Consider the following 10,482-nt stretch of genomic DNA (forward strand, 5'->3'; position numbering starts at 1 on the left):
GCGTGATATTCTATTGACGACATTCTGAACAGAGTATGTCCTATAGTGCGGAGTTTGACGAACTGAGCGTAGGTTGTATTTGTTACATCGATAGTCGATAACTATAGGAACTGAGATAATTCATTAGTGCACTCAAAATGGTCGCGTGCCTACGAAAAGTGAACGAAGCGTCATGTCTCAGGAGCAAGACCGGAAAGAATACTTGAATACACATTTAATTTTTGTTTTCTTACAATTTCATAAGACGTGGAACAAACTTCCAAACATCGAAAGGCAATAGATGACAATTTTTCGACGATTAGCCCATCCTTAGTGATAATTTTTTCAACGCTACCTACTGTTGCAAGACGTAGTTACGGTAGGCTCGCAGATAGGATTATGAAAATTACGATTGTTGCGATGTTCGGTAAAGATCACCGCGAACTTTCGAGGTTCTTCAATGAACGCTGCATTTGAACTGAATGATCTGAAATTTGCGATACAGAAATACCGACTTGTTGCCAAGAGATTTTGACGAAATCAGAAAGACGCTGGAATCCAATGCATGAAGCTCATCATCTTCGTATCTCCACTGTTCTTAATCCCACAAGGTTTTGAATGCAGTTTCTAACTTCCTTACAGGTCAATGATTCTAAAGAGAATCGTACAAATCGATTGAAAGACAAAGAATTTTTTGCCCAAACCAAAAAGTAAGGGTAACCCCTTTGGATTTGGATTGATGAAAATTTTGACATGTTAGAAAAGTACCGGGAATAATTCTTTGATGAATTACATCGATGTAATTTTTCGAGGGGAATCGATTGCGCACTTATGGATGAAATTCATTTAATGCTGTAAGACATAAAATACAAATGGATGTAATTATTTTTACAGAAACGCTGATTGACTCTAAACAAGATTTCTGGAAGTACAAAGATGTCACAGCTTTTTGGGCAAACAGTAGATGTGTCTATATATCTATCACCAATAACAGGATTGGACGTAAGAACACGTATAATGCAGATGAAGACGCACACAGCACCAGAAGAAGATGGAATAACGGCAACTTTACTGAAATTCCCAATCGAATACATCATACCACTAGAATGCATCTTCAATCTTCAATCAAAGCATAGAAAATGGAATCTTCCCGGAACACTTCAAAGAAAGTATTGTAACACCAGCGTACAAAGCCGGAGGAAAAACAAACATAAAAAACTATAGACCCATCTCACTTATTAGCAGCATAAGTAAAATCTTAGAAAAATGCATAAATCAAGGATAATAGTTTGCTTCGAAAAAAATAACATTCTGTCAAAAAATCGGTACGGTTTCAGAGTAAATAAGAGTACACAGGATGCAATATTCAAACTCACCAACAGTATCACGAGCAGCCTCGATCAGGGAACGAAAACATTGCCACATACCTGGACCTGTCGAAGGTCTTCGGTATAGTTCAACATGAAATCTTACTGAAAAACTGGCAAAAATGGGAAACAGAGGAATAGCGCATAAATGGTTTGAAAGCTACCTTGGAAAGAGACAGCAAAAAACAAGCATAGGTGCCAAAAAAAGCCAGGCAGACGAAAGTACAACTGGCGTCCCACAAGGATCAGTACTCGGAGCCATGCTGTATATTGTGTACACAAATGATCTGTGCGAAATGACGATAGAGTCAGAAATAATAGCCTACGCCGACGACACGGCAATAATAACATCAGGTAATGGCTGGAAAAAGGTTTATAGAAAAGCGAACAGAGACATGACAAAAATAAAGAAATGGTTGGACAACCACAAACTTACCCTCAACGGAAATAAAACTAAGTATATGCGATATAGAATCAGTGAAATCAAAGAGACTGAAGACATTGAAAACTAGAAGCTGAAGATACATACCTGCGCAAAATACGAATCAGGACGCGGCTGTCAAGAAATCAAAATGGAGGAACACCCCAAATACCGTATTTAACGCAGTGTCCTGATTTAAAGACCTAAAAAGGCGGTTGTCGGCGATTTTTTTTTTTTTTTTTGATAGGGAGAGATAGAACGAAGCTTTTTGAAACTTCAAGTGTATTTGAACACACATTTGAAAGGTACAAGCAAAAATTTTTATCATCCAACTGTCGCAGAACGGCAGCGTTATTAACTGACCCTTTAGCTGAAGAATATATCTTTAGTCAATGGCTGACCATCGAAGGGCCTAACCGCTAGAGTCTGGAATCGGCAGAAAAGATAAAGTGTGCGTATTTCTTGTCTGAAATGAAAAACTAAAATCATTATACATCACATCATACATCATACATCATACATTATACATCATACATCACAGTTCGAAACTAAAGTTTGGGTATCCGGATGTCGATGGTTCAGAAAGTGACGTCACGCAAAATTTTTTTTCTTTTGACGTCATCGATCTATAGTAACCAGCTAGCCGAATTCCTCAGTCTGGATACAACCGCGCAGTAGAGCAGATGGATGAGATTCGCGCTCCGCAGATTTCGAGTACCGAGTTCTCTACCTTCTGGATCCTGCGCTCCGGAGCCACTTTTTAGTGCAACTCGAGTTCTAGGACACGCGCTCCGTGGTTCCTGCACTCCAGATCCGCTACATGGTGAAACTCGACTTCGTGGACAAGCGCTCCGTAGTTTCTGCGCTCAAGATCTTAACTACCTGGTGGAACTTGACTTTCAGGACAACCGCTCCATGGTTCCTGCGCTCCAAGTCCGCTACCTGGTGAATTTCGACTCTCGGAGGACAAGGAAGACGAGGAGAACAAGGTGGACGATGAGAACGAGGATTTCTGCACAGTGAGTATAACATTTTTATAATATTTAATGGCAATTTTATTTATATTTTACTCGAAATATTTTAAACTTGTCATGTTTACAATAGATTATTTGAATTCGTCTGTGGCAAAAGCCCAAATTAAGTAGCAATAAATGCGCTAATAAAATTTCTATAATTTTTTATAATTTTCTCATAATCTTCTTGGTAAAATGGGTCAATAAAAAAATTATAATAATCCTTACACAATATTTTTGATGTTGTTCTACTACTGAAAATATTTATTAGTATTCGAGGTATAACCCTGGGTGATTCCGGGTGATCGAGGTGGACGAGGACTACAAGGATTTCTGCACAGTGAGTCTAACATTTTTATAATGTCTAAAGGCGATCGTAATTATATTTGATATAACATTTTTTAAACTTGTCATGTTTACAATAAATTATTTCAATTCGTTTTTCGCGTAAGCACAAATTCAGTAGTTATCAATGCGCTAATACAATTTATTATATTATTAATTAATAAATTAATTATATTAATCTTTACACAATATTTTTGAAGTGTTCTTATACTGAAACTTTGTATCACTGTTCAAGGTATACTCGAAGTGGTTATCGGTGGTTGTTGGAGGTGGTTGGCGGTGGTTGAAGGTGGTCGGAGGTGGACGAGGAGGAGGACGAGGAAGACGAGGAGAACAAGGTGGACGAGGAGGACGAGGATTTGTGCTCGGTGAGTAAATCATTTTTATAATATTTGATGGCAATTGTGATTATATTTCATCTGAAATATTTCAAACTTGTCATGTTTACAATAAATTATTTCAATTCATTTTTCGCGCAAGCACATATTCATCAGGATGAAAGACGCTAATAAAATTTATTCCATATTGATTAATTAATTAATTATATTAATACTTACATAATATTTTAGATGTGTTCTTATACGGAAAATATTTATTACTATTCCAGATATAACCCGAGGTGGTTAGCAATGGTCGTTGGAGATGGTTGGCGGTGGTTGGAGGTGGTCGAGCTGGACGAGGAGGAGGACGAGGAGGACGAGGATTTGTGCTTAGTGAGCTTACCATTTTCATAATATTTGATGCAGTAGAAGTAGGATCAGGAGTAGATGTAGAAATGGGAGTGAAAGTAGGAGTAGTAGTAGGAATAGGACTCGAAGTAGGAATAAGAGTAGAAGTAGGAGTAGTAGGAGTAAAAGTAGTAGTAGTAGAAGTCGGAGTAGGAATAGGAGTAGTCGTAGTAGTAGGAGTGGGAGGAGGAGTCGTAGTAGTAAGATGGGGTATGGGTAGGGGTAGGGGTGTAACTTTTGATGCGTTGAACGCAGCGTATTGAGACTGCGCCCAATCGAGTTCTCTCGCAAAATTACGTCCGAATAGTGCATGAAAGAATTTATTCCAGCACTTTTCAAAATTGCGAAAATTTTCGCCAAAAATGCAAATGGGTTGTTACGCCCCGACGTACCGCCTTGACGTACCTTTTTCAAAATTCCATTTCATTTCATTTCTTTGATTTCTGCAGGGTACAGATATTATTCCATCAAAATCTTATATTCTAATAACGGCGAGTTCCACCCGTCCTGGCAAAAGTCACGTAGAGACCTGGTTATAACTGGTACCAAGAACTGAGGTAGAAGACTGCTGAGCTAGTAACAGCGGAGCTCAGCCTAATAATACCTCGCTTTTTAAAGCAAAATTATCTTTGATATTTAACATAAACTATTCATCCATTGTGAACTAAATTATAATAGATTATTTATTAAGATGTATGGATGAATGTGTGAACATTGTATGCAAATATCTCTTGTTCATACTTTTAATATGTCACCGACGAGATTGAGAATCGTCGGAACACCGTCGAAGAGCGTGAAGTAACGCTGACCACGTGGATTCGGGCACCAGGAGGTCGCCCTCGCACCTCATTGGCTAATTAATTACCGTTGTAACTTATTACAACTGCAGCTCCTTGGACCCTCAGGCCCAAGAAGCCGCATCTTTCGTCTGTTAAGTTGCGAGGTGCGTGGATGTCAACCCTTATTAGCCCTTCTTGAGAAATAGTAGCGTTCGGAAAATCTTAGTCATGACCGGCCTAAGGCCTCTTGGTAAACCGTCAGATTTGAGCATTCATATTATCCTGTGATTTGAAAGGGCTCACTATCTTCTACGTTCCATCTTTCCTGTTCTTTACTGAATCTATTTATTTCGAGAATAGACATTTTTATGATATTCCGTTTCCTCAAATTATACCAAGTTCTGCCCAGATTCAATCGGATCTGGTAATATTAAGTGCTTATGATAATAACCAGTTACATCATCACCTTTAAATAATAATCGTTAGAATCACCTTTCAATATATATAAAAACCGCGAGTGAATCAAATTGACATTTCCAACCATAGCTTTCGATAGTAGAGTATTATTCTAAATTTACAAAGACTAAGTGCTCGACGTTAATAACGTTCGGATTCATCAACCCTTCCGATCTCGAGGTGAGGCAATGATCCAGAAATTCTACTGACGCAGACCGACACGATCCGACGGCTCTCAATCTGGCCGTATTACATCTAAAGATAAGTCAATCCGAGTGCTGATCTTCAACATTCAACGAATTCTAATGTTTTCACCTGTCTAAAAAAAATTTGCTATCATAATATCTAGTCAAAAGTAAGACTAGAGTTGGTGGCTAGCTTCACTACCCCAATTAAATCATACGTATTGTTTCCAAGATTTAACCAACAAGAAATAACAATGGAAAATGTAATTAATTTAAGATAATCTAGAAAGAGAGATACAATAATCACGACCAGATAGTTATAACCATCGTTCAGGATAGATGTTCTTGGTATCTAATAATAATATTGTTACAAAGGGTGAAATCACCCGTTTTGTCCCCTTTTAAATGATCTAGTAGTCATCATAGATAAAAGACGTTTATAAACCTCTTATGTCTTTAAAAAGAATAAGGTTGCTGCGTCAACCGATATTATTGTAAAAACAGTCAGTCTCTAGACTTTAAAAAGAGAGCTTGTGTCCAAATACATCTATTTTCTTTCTTAATATTCCTTGTTCGTGAGACTTCTTTGGCTCGGCGTTCGCTTAAATCGCACAGAGAACTCTTTGATTCTCTTAGATCTTTCGTAATTCCCCCCCGTTGTAACATTGGTGTCAGAAGCGGGATCTCTTCTGTGCCATTTGAGTGGATTTTGAGTGTAAAGAAGTATACAAAAAAAAATGCAAAGATCTCCTCTGACGAGAGCATCACGCGCGGAGCGACGAGCTGCCGGACGCGTTTCGTCGTGCCAGCGTTCTCCTGAACCAGCGTTTCCTCCCGTTTCTCGTCGTTCGGAAGCTGAGGTTCAGCCCCAGCCCCAATTAGCTCTCTTGGCGGAGCTAATCCAGGGAAACCAAGATTTGCTGATGCGTCAGATTCAGCAGCAAGAACAACATCAGCAACAGCAACAACAACATCAACAACAGCAACAACAACATCAACAACTGCTACAACAGCAGCAACAGGAACAGCAGAATCTTCTGCACGAACTCCTCTTGCAACAGCGTCAACAACAAGAAATCGTGTCTCAGGCGTTGATCGGGATCCTGCAAGGTGTGCAGAAGCTTCAGGAGCGGCCGCAGGAATTCCCGATACGCCCAGTTCCATCCCCAGGTAGAAGGACTTCACTTCCTTCAGTCCCGGTCCCGGCAAGGAGGACCTCCATTCATTCAATTCCGGATCAATCAAGGTCTGACGCTATTTATGGGGGAGGCGAAATTCCCCCTGTTGCTAAAAATTTTCCACCTGCTCATGTCTCGCGACAAGCTCAGGTTAGCTCTTTTCCGCGATGCCACGATGTTCCGTCACGTGATATTTCGGAAGTAGTTGAGCCTCCTGTCGCGTCGTCTCAGCCTAGCGTAGATATTCAGTCAGAGTTCTTGGCCTTTTTAAAATCACGCGGAACTGTCAATGTTCTCCCTCCGCAAACTCAGAGCTCGTTCGGACTCAATCAGGTCTCTGTACCTTCCGCGAGTATTGTAGAGTTGCCCTCGAAACAATCGAATTTGAAGCCCGGTTTGTATGACGGTTCGTCTGCTTGGAGTCTATACGAACGTCAGTTTAACATGATTAGTAAGGTTAATGGTTGGAATCCGTCCCAGAAAGCAGCTAATTTGACAGCTTCTTTGTCCGGTCCGGCTTTGGTAGTTCTTGGATCGCTTTCAGATTCGGATTCTGAAAATTTCGACAGCATTTGTGCGGCTCTTAAACTCCGGTTTGGCGAAGAACATCTTTCCAAACTTTATTTTACTCAGTTTGAAAATAGACGTCAAGGGCCCAGGGAAGATTTAGCCTCTCTCGGAAACGACATCGAACGTCTCGCTCGACATTCCCTTACTGATTGTACAGAAAAGGCTAGAGATCAGATAGCTCGGGCGAAATTCATTAATGCAATTCGGAATCCGGAGCTTCGGTATCATTTGAGGCTCGCAGCTCCAACTTCTCTACATGAAGCAATTATTAAGGGCTTAGAATTAGAAGCCATAAACGAGGCGGATTTAGGTTCGCGTCAACTTCATCGATTGAGCCAAGCTGAACCTTCAGAAAATTCTTCGTCCCGTCCTTCAGTCAATCAGCCTAGCTCAGATTCTCTTCCAGGAAGGAAAAATAGTGGTTTCTCTCGTTACAATAGATCAAACTCCAATCGGCCTGTCTCAGAGTGCCAGTTTTGCGGCGTAAGAGGACATATCGCGAAGAATTGTTTTAAACTCGACCGTCAGTTGAAGACTGCGGAAGATTCGTGGCGCAAAAATGCTTCCAAGAGGGCTACCTCTAATCCAGTTTGGTCAGCACAACCTTCTGTTCCTCAGAATTCGGGAAACTAGCTACCGATGTTTCGAAAGGGCGGATATCATCGGTTTCTTCCAAGTTCCTTAGCCCTATTGCTTCACAGTTCGTGGTTAGAGGCCTGCGTCGTACCGGCCTATATGCTAAAGGTTCCGTTAACGGACTAAGTTGTTTGTGGGTGATAGATACTGGAGCCGAAATTTCCGTTGTTCGTCCTGATATGATTTCGTCTCTTGCTTCAATTAATCCTTCTGCGTCTATTCGCACTGCTACCGGAGCAATTACTCCTGTCGTAGGTAAGATGGTCGTACAGGTAACAGTAGCGGATTGTGTTCAATCCCCACATGAAGTTCTAGTAGCTGATATAGAAGATGAAGGCATTTTAGGCGTAGATTTTCTTTCCGCTCACAACTGCGTCATTTCTACCGGCGATTCGACTCTTTGTTCTGGTTACCGTAAAATCAACCTCGAAACGTTTTGAAAGATTGGGATGAGTGGATTCCCTTATTTCTTTTATCGTATCACTCTGCAATTCATGATACTACCGGTTTTTCTCCAGCTATGATGTTGACAGGTCGGGATCTTCGACTTCCGTCGATTCGAGAAATTTTGATACATCGATTTCTTTGGCTTGAAGAGTGTTTCGGTTCTGCGCTTGAATGAGGTAGTGAGCGTTCGGTCGATCCTCTCTTATTTTTCTAACCCATATGTCAGTTTCTTTGAGTTTTTATAGATTTTTCCCGACGAATCTGCCGTCTTTGGCTGTTCCCGATGTTAACTCCAGCTGTACTGTTTGTCCGGTCTTAGCCTGGGTTCTCCGGATATTCAGATAAGATCGTTCCTTTTCTTTTGACTACATATTTAATTTATTTTATTCGTGTATTCTCCCAAATTCACTCGGTGAATTTGAATGGTTATACCATCACTCACATTTGTCCTTCCAAAACTCTAGGGTGAACTATTTCTAAAGAAGTCCTGGATCAGTCACCCATGTATTTCCCTGTTTCCTGTGTGAATTTCCAAAAAGGAATCTGCTTTTATTCTGTTTGGTCCTGGAATTTTCGGTTCCCGCCTCGATGTTTCCACCCGAGCCTGTTTCGTTCGGACAATCCTTCATGAAGAGGATTGGATTTCTTTTCGACATCGATCTGGACCGTTTCGGATAACTTTGAATTCATGAAGCCACATAACACTCATTGACACTGACCTTTATAAAACATGGCACATACATTTTTGAGATTATTTAATGCTCAACTATCTGCTCAAGGTTTTCTGTGGTTTACCTTGAGACTGTGGGCAAATGCCAGATAGTAAAAAGGGCGTTCTTAAATTTTTAGAGCCACAGCTCCAACTCACCTTCGAGCACTGACTGCTAGATCACATTCTTTTGTAATTGTTTATCTTTTCCGAGTCGGGTCGACTCTTTTCCTCGAGGGGGAGTAATGTTACAAAGGGTGAAATCACCCGTTTTGTCCCCTTTTAAATGATCTAGTAGTCATCATAGATAAAAGACGTTTATAAACCTCTTATGTCTTTAAAAAGAATAAGGTTGCTGCGTCAACCGATATTATTGTAAAAACAGTCAGTCTCTAGACTTTAAAAAGAGAGCTTGTGTCCAAATACATCTATTTTCTTTCTTAATATTCCTTGTTCGTGAGACTTCTTTGGCTCGGCGTTCGCTTAAATCGCACAGAGAACTCTTTGATTCTCTTAGATCTTTCGTAATTCCCCCCCGTTGTAACAATATCATTAGAATAGAATAACACACGATTTGCTCAAACACGCAGATGGTCAAATTTAGCAATTCTGCAGCTTCTCTGCATTTGAATATGAATTCGTCCGTCGGCGTGGATTGTCATATAAATAAAAACACTTCATAAATTGTAACGTCATTATCAACACTCATTGTTACAAGACCATTACATTTAAATTACCAAATCGTACCAAATATACTTTATCTTTTACCAGTTGAATCATTCGAAGTCATTTCTTTTGAACGACAACCTTTCCCATTTTTATAACTATGAATTAGCCTGGATGATTTGAACAAACCTCACAGACCTGTACAGGACTATAGCAACACGATCCTACGAATTACGTGCTTATCGGAAGGTGGGTCTTGCTTAGATTTGATTTTTGTTCATTGTCGTTACGTGGGAGATTGATTAATCAATCAATCATTACAACCACGGCTTAGTACACCCTCACCCCCACGTAACAGGGTTAGCCTTACCTTTTCTTCATTTTTCGAGCCGAAAGTTTTTGATCTCAGATTCAATTCGAATGAACCGTACGTGACTAATTGGACCCTCAGGGACTCAGGAAACGCAGCGAAAGGAGCGTGGGATCAACGGAAGAGAAGATACGAGGAAAAAAGGACCTGCTGAAAAATGTCGAAAATTTAGGTTCTGGTTTTTTGGCTGTCACTTTTGACTCACCGCTCGCAGCGTATTCCGAATGAGCTCGATCGATTTCTCTCGCAAAATTACGGCGATATGGTGCGCCAAATAATCAATTCCAGCACTTTTGAAAATCGCGAAAATTTTCGCCAAAAATGGAAAGGGGTTAGCCTTACTTTTTTTTTGGGCAAAAATCTTTTGGTCTCAGATTTGATTTGAATGACCCTTATCTGACCAATTGCACCCTCAGGAACTCAGAAATCGCAGCGAAAAGAGCGTAGGACCAACAGGAGAGAAATGGCGACCGAAAAAGCACCTGCTGAAAAATGTCGAAAATTGAGGATCTGGTTTTTTGGCTGTAACTTTTGATGCGTTGATCGCAGCGTATTGAAACTGCGCCCAATCGATTTCTCTCGCAAAATTACGTCGGAATAGTGCCACAAATAATCAATTCCAGCACTTTTGAA

At 40.4% G+C, this 10,482-nt stretch overlaps 1 long non-coding RNA gene across 1 annotated transcript; it reads left to right on the top strand.

Annotated features, from left to right (window-relative positions):
* Window positions 1-2,650: 2,650 nt before the first annotated feature.
* LOC124305178 (uncharacterized) lies at window positions 2,651-3,764 on the top strand. The gene is made up of 3 exons (XR_006908336.1): window positions 2,651-2,786; window positions 3,052-3,120; window positions 3,733-3,764. It is a non-coding gene; the product is annotated as an uncharacterized LOC124305178 (long non-coding RNA).
* The last annotated feature ends 6,718 nt before the right edge of the window (window positions 3,765-10,482 follow it).

Source organism: Neodiprion virginianus, chromosome 1 (genome assembly GCF_021901495.1).
Source record: "Neodiprion virginianus isolate iyNeoVirg1 chromosome 1, iyNeoVirg1.1, whole genome shotgun sequence".
Taxonomy (NCBI): Eukaryota; Metazoa; Arthropoda; class Insecta; order Hymenoptera; family Diprionidae; genus Neodiprion; species Neodiprion virginianus.